Source organism: Micromys minutus (genome assembly GCF_963924665.1).
Source record: "Micromys minutus genome assembly, chromosome: 11".
In the NCBI taxonomy this organism is placed as follows: domain Eukaryota; kingdom Metazoa; phylum Chordata; class Mammalia; order Rodentia; family Muridae; genus Micromys; species Micromys minutus.
In genome coordinates this window covers 55,296,665-55,314,457 of record NC_137980.1, presented here as the reverse complement: position 1 = coordinate 55,314,457, position 17,793 = coordinate 55,296,665, and the positions used below count along the sequence as shown (strand labels likewise).

The 17,793-nt window shown below is 47.6% G+C and overlaps 1 protein-coding gene across 3 annotated transcripts in view; it reads right to left on the bottom strand.

Annotated features, from left to right (window-relative positions):
* SNPH (syntaphilin) overlaps positions 1–17,793 on the bottom strand; it is a 42,944-nt gene that overhangs the window by 14,326 nt on the left and 10,825 nt on the right. Inside the window, exon 1 of one of the 3 annotated variants that reach the window (XM_080925381.1) lies at positions 4,470–4,601. The exons of the other annotated variants lie outside the window; for them this stretch is intronic. The gene's annotated coding sequence lies outside the window, so the exon portion shown is untranslated. Of the gene's footprint in view, positions 1–4,469; positions 4,602–17,793 lie in introns of those variants that run through there. 3 annotated transcript variants of the gene reach the window in all.

Sequence of the window (17,793 nt, the reverse complement as noted above, 5' to 3'; positions counted from 1 at the left end):
AACGGGCGGGAGTCCACCAGTGGGAAGACAGGGTAACATGGGCAAAGGCAGTAGGTAGCTCAACAATAGAGCTGCTCAGAGGTCAGGGTCAGTGGGAGTGAGACCACAGCCTGGTAAGCCAGGGTCTTGTCCAGTGGGGTGGGCCACAGGGAGGCATGGAACTATCCCACAGAGAAGGTGGGGCACATCAGATGTGCATGTGAGGAAGCCCTGGGTAGTATCTGGAGGGAAAGAACAGGACCAGAGGAAGGAGGAGGCTGTGAAGACCTCTCAGGGGTGAATTTAGGAGGGCATGGGTCTGGGTAGCATCAGGAATAATGAAGAAAGGACCCAGACCATGTCTGAAATCTATCAGAAGCTGAGGTTAAGTGAAAATAAAGTAGGAAACACCTAATCTTGGTGATCAAGTCCTTTCTACCTACAACAGTCTATTTCTCCTGTTGGGATTCTGCAAACCCCACCCCTCAGTTGCCTGGCAACAGCCAGGTATACCCTACCCCTCAGTTACCTGGCAGTAGCCAGGTATGCTCCGACCTAGTTACCTGACTATTAAAGGGACTGCTTGCCCCCTCCTCTCTCTCTTGCTTTCCCGCCCTTACCCTCCTCTTCTCCTTCCCTTCCCCCTCTCTCTCCGTGTGCTCGTGGCCAGCCTCTACTCCTCTATTCCTCTCTTTTCTCTCTGCCTCTACTACCCTCTTAGCTCCCCCATGACCTGAATAAACTATTCTGTACTATACCATCATGTGGCTGGTTCCTTAGGGGAAGGGATTCCAACATGGATCCCCCAGAGGCATCTTCTTTGTCCCCAGGCCTCACCACACCTCCATGGGCCATATCCTCTCCCCCTTCATCCTTTTCCTAACATTGGTGCCGAAACTTGGACTTCATCTTTTAACAACATTGGTGCCCTGTGTGAGGAGATTAGATTTCCTCATGACTGGATATCTCTTTTTCTTTTCACCTCCTCCTTTTTCTTCTTCTTTTCCTGAGTGTGGTTGCACACGCATGTATGTGCATGTGTGTGCATGCAAGTATGCACATGTGTGTATGTGTATGCATGTGTGTACATGTTCATGTATATGTATGTGTACATGATGAAAGCTCTGCTTGTCAAAGCACCATATCTCTGCTTGAAGTATCTGCCAGCCTACTGTATCCTCCCCTCTCCCAGGCCTATGCATTCAGCCTGTATGTATGTATGTTTGTATATATGTAGCCTTCCTACAGGGACCGGCTCCCATCCCATCCTGTCTTAACCCCTTAGCTGAAGTTCCCTGATGTATTTCATAGGAACAAACACAATAAACGCACGGTTGTTTATAGTGCAGTGGTTTAATACCCTGTGCTAGATCATGGAGCTAGACCAGGCGGTCTCTGTGGTGTCTGGTCCCCATTCTGATTTAGGGCTGTTTACAAAACAAGGGACTGGGGAATGATGCTGCCTCTGCACTGACCAGATTCCAGAGTCAGTTTCTGCAGCTGTATGGTTAGGAAGCTGCGTCTCGTAGGGAACCCTGGCATCTTATTCAAAAGGTCAAGAGCAAGGTGCTCAGGTGAGTTCTAAGTGAACATCCCAGAATACACTTCTGAGGAGTTAGTTCTTTCCAAAGCATCAGCCATCTATGAAAGAAGAAATCAACTCTGAAACCTCAGAGAATGGAACAGACTGAGCTTGTGACTCAGCCTCCAACGGCTGTGAAAAGCAGTGCATGGTAACCAGAGCTTGGGAGGGATCCCATCTCTGCCAAGGCAGAGCCCGGAACATTCTTCCCTGGCAGATACAGCAACTTGTGCTCCTCGGGTGCTAACGCAGAGAGGGGAATGGAAACGGGCTTGAATGTCTGCCATCAGCTCCCCTTCAACCTCAGAACTTCAGGGCAGCTCCACTGAGGTGGCCGGCCAGACTCTGCAGGCTTCAGGGTGGTCTCATCAGCAGACTCAAGTCCAGCCTTCCTGCACTTAAGCTGGCAGGAGTTGGGGGTGGGGGGAAATCTCTAGATCACTTCCCGTCTCTGGTGCAAGCTACACTCAGGACTGAAACCACTCAGCAGAGCCATTGGATTCTGTATTCTCACTGTGGTAACCCCAAAACAGTGGCAGGACTGTTCGACAACTTGGCCAAATGCTGCAGGGGTTTCCAAGGCAACCAGGAAAGGCTTGAGGACTGAGGCAGCTCCACAGGACCTGTCTCAGAAGCCTCAGCACTTGTCCCAAGCCTCGGTCTACACACTACTCAAGGAAACTCGAGCTCTGGACTGCCAAGCAGGGTGGGGTTAGGTCTCCTACTCAATTTCAGCCACCGGGGTTCTCATAACCGGTCTACTGATTAGAGACTGTCAGCACTGGGGATGAGAAAAGCACCCTTATATGCGTGCCTGAGAGGGGTGTTTCAGAGCAGAGGAGCTATAAGAGGAGGCCACCCTGGATGTGGGGGCTCCATGCCATAGCTGGTCACAGAGCAGAAGAGAGAACAGTCTGTATATATAGTTATTCCCTCGTTCTGTCTGTCTTTCCCCTCTCTGGCTGCTTGTGCTGAGCAGCTGCGCCCCTCCCCCATGGGCTAATAGTACTTAAACTATGTACAAATTATCCCCCTTTTTCCCTTTGCTGAGATGTTTTGACACTAGGACAAAAACTGACTAGAAAGTCTGAAGATGTGTGATGTGTGTGTGTGTACATGTACATTTGTGTATACATGGAAGTCAGAGGCCAAAGTGGGATGTCTTGTTCAATGGCTTCTTTGTTAAGACAAGGTTTTTCACTGAACCCGAAGCCTGTCAGTTCATCTAGACTGTCTGGCCAACAAGCCCCAAGGATCCTTTTGTTTGAGCCTTGTAAGGGCTGGGATTATAAGTGCCCACACTCAGGTTCTTAAGCTTGTATGGGAAGACAACTGAGACATCTCCCCAGATCGTTTGGGGTTTTTTATTTGATTTTAGAATTCTTTACTGTTTTTTTAATTAAAAAGATTTATATTTACTATATGTCTGAGTGTTTACACAAACACATGTACATCACGTGTGTACCTGGTGCCCATGGAGGTCCGACAAGAACTTTGGTCGTGAAGCAATGTGGATGCTGGGAATCAGACCAGGGTAAAGCCATTTTAAAAGAAGGATTTGGAAGCTGAGGATGTATCTTAGTAGCAGAGGTTTACAGAGTATGTGAAAGACCCTGGGTTAAACTTCAGGTACTGCTTAATCGTCCCAAACAAGAGGGGTGCTTGCAGGTTAAAATTCAAGGTACAAAATGTACATATCCAAAGAATGGCTATACAAAAACACGCAACCACAAACAGTGCTCGAGCGTGGAGAAACTCTCGTGCATGGCTGGCGGAAAACACAACGACATTCCCATGAAAAACAGTTTGGGAATCCTCTGCAAAGCTAACCGGGATGCTGTGAGCCTGTAATTCCACCACCAGACAGATTTCCCAAGGAGCGAAGCAGGCATCAAAACACCGTGCACAGGGTTGACCCACGGGCCAGAAGTCAGCCAAGAAAAGAAATGAGGTAGTAACATGTGCCACAACTTGAGTGAGCCACGAAGACATCGCGTTAAGTGAAACAAGCCAGAAGACAACGCGTTAAGTGAAACAAGCCAGAAGACATCGCGTTAAGTGAAACAAGCCAGATGCAAACACAAGAGCTGAACTCTGTTGCAGAAAATACCCAACATGGGTCAATCAAGACAGACAGAAGCCACTGAATGAAGCCTCTTTGTGGTTGCCAAGAAGGGAAGAAGAGAGACAGAGAGCAGCTGCTGACAGGAGTGGGGCTTCTTAAGGAAGACAATGAAGATGCTTGGGAATTAAATGATGGAGCTGGTTACACAATTCTGTGTAGGTACATTCTCATGGCGGTATATTTTTCAGAGGGTGAATTTTATAGTCTGTGAACTACATCTCAATTTTACAATCCCAATCAAGATGAAACCACATCATCTCTATTTTAAATGGAGAGTTGCTGAAGGACGGGCATGGTCCAGAAGGCAGAGGACGGTCCAGAATGCTGGGCAGTAGCAGCAGGGCAGGGTGGAAAATCAGCTCTCTCTGCTCTCACCTGAGACCAGAGGCAAGCACAAGGACTTCCAAGGACTTCTTCCTGTGCCTTCTCTCCAACCTGAGTAGGACTGTTCCTCCTATTCTTATAAGCAAAGGAGAAGCTTGTCCTCAGACCCCTGATCTTGACTCTCCTGTCTCTTCTTGTAGCCCAGGGACAGTGCAAGCAGCCCCCTGAGACCTCCAGGAGCTCTGAGCCACATTATGTGGTCACAGGTCCAGGGCCTGTGTCACTTCTTTTGGGTCCAGCTGCTCCGAGCACTTTCGGTAGCCTCCCCAGTCCATGGGTCTCTTTGAGACCCAACCAAGGTAATAAAGGAGTGCTAGGAAATCCCTGGGAAATCAGAATGCTTCTTCCCATTATTAACTCTTAAAGGGAACTGTCCTTCTTTACAGATAATCTGTATACCTCTCAAGACAGTGATAAGGCATCAGCTGATTCTGGAGTTACAGGTACTCTCTTCCAGGCCAGATGCCCAGGGACATTCACCAGGACAGCATCTGGCATGCCTCCTACATAGGCAGGGAGCAGTAGGGGAACTCTGGATCCACTCTTTCCAATGCCAGTTGCTCCAGGATAGACCTTCTGCGAACACTAGGGAGAGGTGTGTGAACAGAGGGGTCACGGTGCCAACTTCAGCTTGGTAGCCAACATTGCAAATGACTCCTGGCAGATGGAGGCCCCCCAGCAGCCCTGCATATGTTTTCCCTGTGCTTCCTGATAGAGCTGTCAAGCTCTGAAGCTCCTCTCCTGCCCCTCCTCCCCCAGAGCAGCACAGGGAGGGGACGGTGGTGGCATCCCATCCCTGCGGCTTCTCTCTTAGGGTCCTAGGTTCTCATCATTACTTACGTCAGCACCAATCTCAAATACAAGCAAGGGGCTAATGTGGCCTCAGAAGCCGAGGATGGGAAAATACCTCAGGGAGAATTTGTCACCATTTTATTCACGAAGATGAAAATTCAGCAAGAGCAGGTAATGTGTTTGCAGTCGCCCTGCAAATGGGACACAGTCTGGGCTGGCAGCTGGATTCCAGCAAAAGGCCTTCTTCACCCACCTCTCCACCCACCCACATTTAAAAGCAGGCCAATTCAATAAGGAGAAAGAGATTTTCCAAAGAAGAAGCTTTAGGAGGAAAGCCGAGGGCTAAGACAAGTGCTCTGCCAACTTTAGGGCAGGGCATACAAGGCCTGGAGGAAAGGGGATACTACACCGTGAGTACAGTCAGAGTGGCTTAATCCCAAGGTCCTACTGACTTAAACAGGACTTAGGATCAGTTCTTCTTTATGGTCAATGAGGAACAGGTTCATGCTTGGGGAAAGACAGACATCCCTTAAGTGGGTGTTAAAGGAAGAATTTCTGCACAGGATTTGTTGCAGGAGAAGAAACCTACTCCTTGGAAGCAGGTATGGAGAATCAAGCAAGAAGGAGAGGGGAGAGAAGGGAGAGGGGAGAGGGAGAGAGAGAGTGTGTGTAATAAAGGCGGTACCCTCGAAACTCAGCCTAGCCAATCTTCGAGTGCTGTGTTCTGTTTTGAGACAGGGACCAGATGGATATGCAGATGTCAAAAGTTCTACCTGGGACCACAGCCCCTTTTCATGGAGACAGCCCTCCATCCATTAGTGTTTAGAGAGCCTCCATCAGCTGGGAAAGCCAAACCAGGACTGACATACAGAAGCAATCTTCCTGACCCCACCAGCATTTTCTGACACTCTAGTCCAGTGGCTCTCAACCTTCCTAATGCTGCAACCCTTTAATACAGTTCTTCATGTTGTGGTGACTCCCATGCATAAAGCTATTTTTGTTGCTACTTCATAACTGGAATTTTGTAATGAATCATAATGTATCTGATGCTCAGGATATCTGATATGTGACCCCTGTGCAAACCTCATTTGACACCCCAAAGAGACTGCTATCAGGGCTCTAGTCCACTGGTCACACACTTGGTTAGCAGAAAAATCGAAGACTTGTGGAGCCCACAGTATGAGCAATAGTATCATAAGGCATGGCCCTGAAACATGGCCAGCTTGTTCTGACCCCACCAGCATTCAGAGCTGCTTCTGCAGGGAGCCAAGTCGCATTTGTGTTCCTGAGACCTGAAGGCTGAGTGCGGAGAGGCAGCATGGCGCCCTGTGTGGCCCACAAGCCATGCCCCTCACTGAAGCATCCTTTTCCCTCCTCTATGCTTGCCCTTTGCAGCTGCCCTGCCTGCTTAGCAGCTGGTCCCTGTCCAGCTGACTGCTAGTGGCATTTCCCACATCTAGCTGAAACCCTTCACCTCCAGGAAGCTCCTGGCTTTTAGCAAGGTCCAGCATCGCTCATGCTTGCTTGGTGAGGGCTGAGCAGTGGCAAGGGCCTCTCCAGAAAAGCATTTCCAGGGAAGCTGTCCTGTCTCTTAGTCAAAACAAGTATTTTCAAGGTGCTCTTTAAGTGGAGGGTCTGCAAACGCTCAGGCCCCACTTAGAAGTCTTTTGTCTCAGAAAGTTTTTACACACAGAGAAACCAACTAACTTAACAGAAACAGCATGGTTCTGGGATCAAATGCACCTGGTTCAGGTTCCTAATGCCATTGTATCTGCCTAAGTCTCTGTACTTGGCTGGCTTTGTGTCAACTTGACACAAGCTGGAGTCATCACAGAGAAAGGAACCTCAGTTGAGGAAATGCCTCCATGAGATCCAGCTGTAAGGCATTTATTTTCTCAACTAGTGATCAAGGGGCTTGGGCCCAGCCCGTTGTGGGTGGTGCCATCCCTGGGCTGGTAGACCTGGGTTCTATAAGAAAGCAGGCTGAGCAAGCCAGGGGAAGCAAGCCAGTGAACAGCATCCTTCCATGGCCTCTGCATCAGCTCCTGCTTCCTGACCTGCTTGAGTTCCAGTCCTGACTTCCTTTGGTGATGAACAGCAATGTGGAAGTGTAAGCTGAATAAACCCTTTCCTCCCCGACTTTGCTTCTTGGTCATGATGTTTGTGCAGGAATAGAAACCCTGACTGAGACAGTCTCAGTTGCCTTTTCTGCAAATGGGGCTGATTACACTTGTACATGGGATAGAATGATGAGTGTCATCAGGGCTCCATGCTGGCAGAGCCCCGGCACAGAGAATGCCTCAACAATAACAATGTGCATGAGTACGTGAGTGTGTGCGCATGTGTGTGCATGTGTGCACGTATACATGCACATGTGAGTGAGTGTGTGTGCACTCCTATGTGTACAGAGAGGCAGAGGTTGGTCTCTGATGTCTCTGTCACTCTTCTCATTTTTTTGAGGCAAGGTATCTCCCTAAAATCTGGAGTCCACCCATTAGCTAGCCTGCCTGGCCTCTCAGCTCTGGTGATCCCCCAGTGCTGGGGGTTATAAAGTGTATCACCATCGCTGGATTTGTTCACGGGTGCTAGAGATCCGAACTCCGACCCTCATGCTTACATAGAAAGTGCTATCGCCACAGCTACTCTGTTCTTTAAACACACAGACAAAACCAAAATGGTTTTTGTTTTATTTGTATGGGTACACATGCTGTATGCAGGCAAGCTCAGTGCCCATGGAGGCCGGAAGATGGCACTGGATCTCCTAGAACTGGAGTTACAGATAATTGTGAGCTGCTATGGGGGTGCTGGGACCCACACCCAGGTCCTCTGGAAAAGCAGCCAGTGCGCTTAGCCGCTGCGCTGTCTTTTCAGACCCGCTTTAATGTAGTGCATATAGTTTATCTTTATCCCAATCCTAATTCTTTTTGTGTATACATATATGTCATGTGCATATATGTCATGTGAATTTATACATGTGTGTCTGTGCGTGTGTGGAGGTGATGGTGTCTTCCTCACTCTCTACCTCAGTTTTTGAGACAGGTTCTTCCACCGCTCCTCGAGCACGCTGATTAGGCCACACAGGCTGGGCTGTGACCTCCAGGGACACGCCCATTTCTATCTCTTCAGCAGCAGGATTGCAGACACTGAAACCTGTTTTTCCCCACAGGTGTTGGGGGCCTCGTGTTCAGCCTTTGTAACATTTACTTTACTGACTGAGCCATTTCCCCGGTCTTCTCAATCCAAAATCTTAATGTGCGATGTTAGAACAATTTATACGTCAGAAGTTCTGGCTACAGAAGCATTGCATGTGCATGTGTGAGTGCATGTGTGTTGTGCTGTGTGTCCATGTTACAATGTATACACATGCATGTGGAGGTTAGAGGTCACCTTTGAGTGTCATTCCTCAGGAGCCATCTATCTTACCTTTTGAGACAGGGTCTCTTTCACTGGGCTCACAGGTTAGGCGAGGCTAGCCCACAAGCTGTTTCCTACACGTCTGAGCTGGCCTTATAAGTGTGTGTCGCCATGCTTGGCTTTCATAGGTTGCAAACTCATGTTTCACAATGAGCACTTTCAAGACAGAGCTATCTCCAAATCCAGCTCCCTTCAAACATTTCATCCACCTTCCGTTCTAGTTGGGGGTGTGGGATGTGCAAAGAAAAAGTCAAAAGAAAAAGAAACAAAAAACAACAAGCCAATAACTCTAGCAAACAATGGCACTTGGGGACACTGCCTCTAGGGTGTAAGATAGCAATCCAAGATTAGCATTCCCGAAAGCACAACTCTCTAGTCTTTCCACAGAACTCTGTTTCTCGAGGCTTTCCTTCTATTATTACTAACAGCAATCCCACTGCTTCAGCCTCATGAGGCTCTGATGTGCTTTAAGGGGAGCGGCACCCTTCTTTCCATGCTCAGCATATCCAGAATCTAACACCTGCTAGAGCTGTCTCTGGATGCAGCAATCCTCTTAGCCCCTGCCATCCCATGGCAGGACAAGTCCCTTCTGAACAGGGATCAGACTGTGGCATCCCTTCAATGAATGGCTCCCATCCAGGGACTCTGGCTGATCTAAAGTCCTTTATATCCTTTTCTTTCCATCCTCTGCTCCCCTCACCCACTATACCTTCTCACAGGTCCCCTCCTCAGGGCCTTTGCATGTGTGAATTTTTCTGCCTGAAAAGCTCCACCCCCACACCTCTGAACAGCATTCTCTCTCTTCCAGGAAGATCTTTACCCCTCGGGTGTCTTCTTAAATGCACCTCATTTAATATGATACAAGCTCCCATGTCCCCGTATCCTTCTCCCTTCCCACACTTCCTTGCTCCCTAGCATCCTCAGCAACCACTAACATATTCATGTGCTTATCTGTCCATGATCTTTATAAACTCTAGGCAAGTAAAGCCATGTGCCCATCTTGTTCTTGACTGTGTTCCCAGGCCTTAAGCTGGCACCTGTGGTCTGCCCAGAGCACACTTATCACACTTGCTGAATGCTAAGTGTGCACTGGCTTGGGAAGATTCGAGCATTTCAGCAATGGAGGCGACTTGGACCCTTTGCTTGCACAGCAGTTTCTTCTTGCTCGGCGCTTCACATACTGGGGCATCTTTTCAAGGCTGAGTCTACTCCTTGGCAGAGACCCGAGCACAAAAACAACTGGATCTCAAGGACAAGACAGAAAGCAGCCCTTCTGTGCTCTATGAGCAGTCTCTGCAGTCACCGCCCACGCTCTGCAGTACAGGGATTGTCTAGAACTCTCAACTCATTCCACCTGTCCCTCCAGATTATTTTTCCCATCCTGTGAAATCCCATTTGGTATATCAGCAACCAAAGCCTGACATTAGCTCCCAACACCTAACGTATACGCTTGTTTTTCATTATTCACTGATTTTATATTTGTAACATCACCTACTTGCTGATATATATTTGTAGTCATAAAACTGTAATACTCAAAATTAATTTCAACTCTTCCCCAGACAGACAGGCATGAATTTGAGTTGCTAGATGCCATATTCTCAGTTGACCACAAGGCAGCCTCTTAATTTTTTTTAAAAAGAGATTTATCTTCTGTGAGTGTTTTGCCTACATGAATGTCCGCTCACCGTGCATAGGAAGGTCAGAAGAGAACATTGGATCCCCTGGAACTGGAGTTACAGGTGGTTTTGAGTTACCTTGTGAGTGTTGGGAATTGAACCTAGTCCTCTGGAAAAACAGCCAGTGCTCTTAACCCCTGAGCCACTGAATCCCAACAAGGTGGTTTCTTGGTCAATCTCATCAACTATAAGCACAGGAGCTAGTCGAGGCCTATGAATGGCCAGCTCTGCAACACTTTTGCTCATGATTCCATGGTTAAAATGGTTGCCCCAAGCCTTGTGTTAAATTACTATCTGGTGCTTCTCTCTCTCACATGGAAGACACTGGTCAGAAACACTGCGCTTAGGGACAAACCACAGAGCTGTTGGGTAAGTGTACTTGGATATGAATCAACACATATTAAATAAGATATATTTAGACAGAAGCCTGCATGAGGCAAGGTTATGCGTGGGTAAAGATGTGACAGGCTAACAGATTAGAACTCTCAGCTCCTCCAGTACCATGTCTGCCTAGATGCTGTCATGCTCCCTGAACCTATAAACCAGCCCCAATTAAATGTTGTCCTTTATAAGACTTGCCTTGGCCATGGTGTCTCTTCATAGCAATGAAACCCTGACTAAGACACCAGTTTTTGTTTTGTTTTCCACAGATGTGCACACAATAGGTCTAGCTCATATGTTTCAGACTAGGTACATTAGCACTATCTCAGGGGGTCCCTTATGGTGCAAGAGCTCAGATAATGTCTGACCCCTTGGGATTCAAACTGTAGTCCAGGGTAGCTGTGTGCCCTCAGGCCAGTCCTCTCAGGGTCAGTTTCCTTAAATCTATCTAAGGTACACTGCTGTGATGACAATAAAGGCCAGTACCTGACACAGAAACTCTTAGCACATGGAGCACGTCATAATATAGGACTTCCCGGAAGTGGCAAGCTAGCCTTTGAAGACTAAGCAAGAGCAAGCAATAGGACCATACAGAACCAAATCTTCCATTTTCTCCTCTTTAGCACACTGGCCTTCACACTCTTGCCTAGGCCCTGCCATGCACTGGCTTTATCAATGACTGTCTATCAAGAGTCTGACCCAGAGCCAGAGGATGTTCAGATATTGGCATCTACGACAGATCCAAACCTACACAGCAAGCAGTGCCATCCACAGCCATCTTTGCCCTGTGCCATCTACCTGTACATGGTGAACTTCCTATTAATTCAAAGAGTTTGAATCTCTGTGTGCATAGTCTAGAACAGCAATAGAAGCCCAGGCTGGGAAGTGACTCCTTCCTGGACTCTTGACAAGAGCTCCCCTGCTTGGTCTGATTGCTTTCTTGGCTCCCTGAAGAGTTTCTCTTCTAAAAATATTACACAGGCAGAGGATATTAGTTTGGGGTACCGGGTGACACCTGTTCAAGTCCCAAGACCATCAGTGGTTTTGAAGCCTACGCTTGTGGCAGGGTGCTGTAGTGTACAGTGGCTTAGGCCAGCCAGGCGGTGTTCTTTGGCTATTGTCTGACATTGTTGAAAATGCTGGCCTGGGCCGAAAGGGGAAGCCTGTTGGACAAGGCCGACAGAGGGCTATCTCTGGCACTGCAGAGGAAATGAATGCACCTCTGACTGCAGCAGGCAAAAACTCTTCTTCCCTGCAGCTTGTGTATATTATCTCCACTCTGTAAAACAGCCGCCTTCACTGGTTCTGTTGACACTGGGACTCTGGTATGGTAGGAAGAGAAAGTGAACTGTCCTAGGGTAAGACTGAGCTAGGAACATGCATCTCACCTCTCAGCAAAGGACTGGATAGGAATCGCAGCTGTCCCTCCCTGCCAAGGCAGGTTCAACTTCGAAAATGTGTTTAGTGATGACACCTGCCAGGAGCCACACCATTGCATAAAGGACGAATTTACAGATCAAGGCCCTGGGTAAATTATACCAGGAAGATCCCAGGGTGCAACAGGCTTCCTTTCCTTGGACTGGGTCAATTTTGTTTTCTTGAGACCAGGTGTTGTGTAGCCCAGGCCATAGCTAAGCTCAATGTAACTGAGACAACCTTGGGCTCTTGATCCTCCTCCCTCTACCTCCTAAGGGCTGGGATCATAGGGGTAAGTCACCATGGCTGGATCACTTTTAAGCTAAATATAATAGTAAAAGTTGTATACACCCTTTAAAAAGTTCTGTAGGTGTGTATGTAAAAGTTGTACACATGCTTTAAAAAGTCTCCTTTCCCCTCTAAACACGAGGGAGAGAGAGAGAGAAAGAGAGAGAGAGAGAGAGAGAGAGAGAGAGAGAGAGAGAGAGAGAGAGAGTGTGTCTTTTGAGACAGGGTTTTCTGTATGGCCCTGGCTGTCCTGGAACTCACCCTGTAGACCATCCTGGCCTCATACTCAGACCCACACGACTGCCTCACAAGTGCTGAGATTAAAGACATGCACCATTAGCAGCTGGCTAGCACACAGTATTCTTGTGAGAGGGGTATTGTTATTGTTTCTACATGGTTCTAACCATAGTGTGTGTGTGTGTGTGTGTGTGTGTGTGTGTGTGTGTGTGTGTATCTATCTATCTTTATACCAATATATCTTCATATTTCTTTAAATTTTATCATGGTTTAAGAATTGTCCATATGGTGCAGTCTTTATAAAACATGTTTTCTGGGGGCTGGAGAAGTGACTCATTGGGTAAAATATGTGTTGTGCAAGTGTGAAGAGCTGTTGGGATCTCCAGAATCCACGTAAGAGCTGTTCACAGCAATTCGTACCTGCAATCCCAGTGCTCTTAGTGAGAAGGGTGGTAGAGACTGGAAAATCCCTGGAAGCTAGGCAGCCAAACAGCTTGACACATGCAAGTTAAGGTGAGGGCTGACACACAGGGTGTCCTCCACACACGTGCTGGGGCATGGCTGTGCCTACACTCATACACATGAGCATGCGCCATGCACCCACGCCCACATTAACACAGACAAGCATATGCACTGTGGTTTATGGCTTGCATAATCTTCCATCCATGGTCCATGGCGGTTAACTTTTCCCTTCTGCTTAACACTAGTGTTTTCTCAGTATCAAAGCCAGTGCAACTGCTATCCTTGTAGCTATTGATCTACATTTAGTGTTATTTCCTCAGGACGGATCCCTGGGTGGATTCCAGGATCAACGAGTCTGGATGTTCTGCCAACCAAACTGCTTTCTTGAAGGATCAGGTTGCCAGCTGACTCCTCCCACCCATAACATCTGCACAATGGCCGGGTTTTCCTGTAGTGTAAAGCCACTGTTCCAGACGGAAGCCTTAAAGGGCAAAGTTAAGCTCAGACACAAGAGCCATTCAATATAATTTTGCTGTCTGTTTTTCTTTGTGGCCAACATCTTCACACCCATGTGGCAAAAGGGAAGTGTGTTTCTGCAGTTTAAATATGGGGTCAGCAGTGAATGTTCCAGAATGCTGTTTCGGCTGGGAACAATGCAGCCACCTGCAGTAGGGATAGAGGGGCCATAGAGAGCAAAGCTAGGCCAGGAGGTATATGGGTGTATTGGGATACTAGCAGGTTCAACGTGAAGTCAGGTTTAATGCTGAAGGTCAGATTTAAATCTTAGTAGATGACTTGCACCAGAGATGAGGATAGGCTGGTCAAGATGGTAAGAGACAGGTTAAGAGGGCCATAGAAGCTAAAAGGAGATGAAAGTGGAGGGGCCAGAAGCAGAAATGGCTTCAAGAGGAATTTAGGAGGTCAATTCTTCAGGGCCAGAAGAGATGGCCTATGAGGGACAAAGAGATAATCAGTGATGGTACCTAGGCCTCTGGGAGGTCATGAAAGCCAATCACTTCCTCCTAGGGTCTACAACCCTAATTTTATTCAGGGATAGCAACATCCCAGCTCCTAGCTTCTACACAAACAGCCCCAATTCTGGGTGCAAGTCACAGTGGCAGCTTTAGCCTGTGAACAATGGGCAGCAAGATTTTGGGCTTGAGAACCTAGCCAGCTGTTCCTCTGCAAAGGCTGAGCAAGAAGGGACTCCATGCCTTCAAAGGCAGGGAGTCTTCCCAGGTACCTGGGAATAGGGCTGTCTTCAGAATCAAGGCTTAGGAAACATTGGCTGAAGCAGTCTACACATGACATGGGCATCTTGAGATTCCCCAGATATTTACTATGGTCACCAGAAAGGGGGCTCTGGAAAGTTCCTCTGTTCTCCAGAGGAAAAGAGCCTGGGCACCCACCTCTCTGCCCATGGCCACATGCCTTCTGACTTCTTTTCATCCATAAAGTAAAGCTTATACTTCTTGCCTCCCAGAGCTGTTATGACATCACAACCTCGCCCCCATGCCTTCTTCTCAGCTACCTTGACTGACTTCTTGGGGAAATCCCAGCCTTGACCATGTAGTGTCCTCTAAAAAGCTCTTGGGAGCCTCTCAGGCCTCCTACTCTGCCAGTACCATTCAGGGAGGGAAACCTGTGAATGGCTCTACAGGAGGACAAACCCACAGCTCCCACGGCTGGCCCATAGAGTATTGCTCCACCTGTAGCTGGCTTCTGAGCCTAGACAACGCCACCAAGCTGTGGAAGAGAATGAATGAAATGCTGCCCCTGTTCAAGAGAGTCAAAGCATAGCAGAGAAACTCTGCCAGGCATCATCCTGACCTATCCAGGTGGGGGCCAAGTCCCACAGCCATTTCTGAATGAGCACAGACCCCACCCCACCCCCAGATTCCACCCAGAGGCCTTAGGATGTTAATGACACCCTCATCCTTGGATGGAGATGGACAACCTCAGCCTCCACCTCGCATCCACAGAAAGACTCTGTACCCAGACCCTCCTACAGTGGCAGGACTAATGGCACCCAACAGTTTGAAAGATAAGTCATGAATGAGCTCTGACTAAGTTTCCACGGGGTCTTTGCACAGTGAGGGTCTAGGTACCTGTGTTCCACAGACAGCTCTAGATGCTGACCCGCAGGGATTGTAAGGTGTGTTCAGCTTGCCTCCCTGAGCTGCACCAGGTCCAGGACAGGTATGAATATGACCTAACACAAAATAATGTACATACTTAAAATATTATGAGGCTTGGGGTTTTTATTTTCTAAGTGGTTTGTGCAGTTCTTGTGTGTGAACCTCGCAGAACTAAAGAGTGAAAGAAAACATTATGCTGCTATGTCAGAAGGTTGCACACACCTGTGAGATAGCAATAAGGAAGAGCCGAACTTAGCAAATGTATGTATATGTATTCATATATATAAAAGCACACATACATACACATAATGAAACTCTCTAGGCCCTGGAGGATAAGCCACAGACTATAAAACTCAATATTTGCAAAACGTAGGAACATGGATTCAAAAATCAATAGCAAATTGCAACAGCTCAGTAAGATCAACAGCACCCCCTTTTATGGGAAAAATATTGGAATAGACACCTTAGCAAAACTGACACACAGGCTGCCAAACAGCATAGGGAGTGGTCCCACCATTGGTCATTAGGAAAGGCAAATGAAAACGAAGGGCATGGAGAAGCACCCTCCCTCCACACATCCATCCTAACAGCTAAATGTAAGGCCAACCACTCCAAGTGTAGAAGACACGGAGGAAACAGAATTCTTTCAGGACTCTTATAAACTGACATGGGACTATGAACTGGGCATGTCTTAGTTAACTGCATGCTTAGCAAATGGTGTGTCCATTTAGTTGTAGGAATAACCGAGTCTCACATGGACTTGCTGGGGACAGAATGACATGGTTCCTGTCCCTGGGACAGAGACTTGTTTGTATAGTAATGTACCTGTTTTCACATTCCTCTGAGGAATGTCCTGTTCCTAATATTAATGTTAATGACTCCATGATAACTAGTGTGAGAGGCGAAGGTGTGCCTAAGGTCTCAGCAAAATGGTAAATGCTGGGACCTTCTGGACAGCCCTTAAGACTGTGGAAAGGAAGTCTAAACATACGGGTTTGAAAATATATAATTTCTCAACTATGTAAAAAAATAAGGCTGCAAAATGAATTATATGGGAGACTTCAGGAATCTAAAGGAACAGAGGCAGCTGCAGTATGAGCCAGCTTTCAGAAGACACTAAGGAAGGAGAGAAAGAGGCTTGGGGAGTGGTGATTTCAGTCAGTCCCACCCAGCCAAGCTTTTTTGTTTATGCATATAAAGGCAGACAGATCCCTGTGTTCAGGGTCAGCCTGAGACAGAGCAAGGTTAGGCCCAGGTGTGGTAGAAATGGTAATGTCAGGACGGGGTCCTAGCCAGCTAACCTAGCATCTCTGCTTAACAGAGGCAGGCAGATTTCTGAATTCTCCTGCAATACTAAGAGGAAATGTGTGCTTGCTATTCCCTAAGAATTAAAGGGTTGGGGTGTCCGGATGCCAATTCATAGAACAACCATGAAATAAATGACTGGACTGATATATAAAATAAAAGACTGGGTTTAAGATCTGCAGATGAGCGATCCAGAGAATTTATTTTAGAATAGCAAGGGTGAACTGCTTGGAGAACTAGCACAAGCAGAACACGGGGGGGGGGGGGGGGGGAGGAAGGGAGGGGGAAAGGAGGAGGGGAGGGGAAGGGAAGGGGGAAGGGAAGGGAGAGGGGAAGAGAGGGGGAGGGGGAGGGGAAGGGAGAGGGGGAGGGGAAGGGAGACAAGAATAGGGGGAGGAGGAGAGAGTGTAGATCAGAGAGAGAGAGAGAGAGAGAGAGAGAGAGAAAGACAGACAGAGAAAGAGAGAGCAGATCAGAGAGAGAGAGAGAGAGAGAGAGAGAGAGACAGACAGACAGAGAAAGAGAGAGCAGATCAGAGAGAGAGAGAGAGAGAGAGAGACAGACAGACAGACAGAGAAAGAGAGAGCAGATCAGAGAGAGAGAGAGCAGATCAGAGAGAGAAAGAGCGAGCAGATGGGGGGGGGGACTGGAAAGCTGTTTGCAGCAGAGCAGAGGCCACCAGCTTGGGCCCACAATTTGGCTCTGAATCATTTGTTCTTGCAGCTCCTAGACACCCCTTCCTCAGAACCCCTTTCCAAGCTGAGGCTGGTCTTCAAATAAACTAAGAAAACAGTGTATGTTCACCAAAAGATGTGTGTAAAAATGTTCACAACAACCTTGTTTGTAGCAGCAAAAAACAGAAAGAAAAAAATAAAAACCATGACCAACAAGACATGAATGAACACAGTGGCAGTGTGTGATCTTTTATGCATACAATGGAATACTACTCAGCGATAAAAAGAGACAAACCGTGTTCAGCTTTAGTGTTTGTATGTGTGTGTCCATCCATGCACATATGCCTGTGTGTACACATACCTCTGTGAATGTACTCACACGTGGGTGCATTTGTAGAAACCAAAGGTCAATGCTGCATGTCTCCCCTACCATTATGTTTTGAGATGGGGGCTTCTAAGTGGACCTGGAATTGCTTACTTTGACTAGGCTTGATGATTAGAGGTTTTGGAATCCACCTGTCTCTGCACTACCCCCACCCCAACCCCAGGGCTGGGGTTACAGGCGCGCAGAGTCTCATCTGGATTTTCATGGGGTTCTAGGGATCTCACTTCAGGTTCTTACAATTTCCAAGTAGGCACTTTACCTCTGATTCATCTCCCCAGTACTCCAAAGATATCATCTATTCATACATACAACATGACTCAAAATGATTTTACTGGATGAACAAAGCCACGCCCACCACTGTACACTGTGGAGTTACCTTTGTAGAGGAGGTGTGTTGCTGCCAGGCAGAAGGGGGTAAGACTGGAGAGTAACAAGTTACAAAGAAGCGAGAGGAAACTTAGGACAGAGGAGGGATCATTACCTTAATTGTGAGAGTGGTTGGCCAAAATGACCTCACAGTGTACTTTAAATATGTGCGGCTTGCTGTTTACTAAC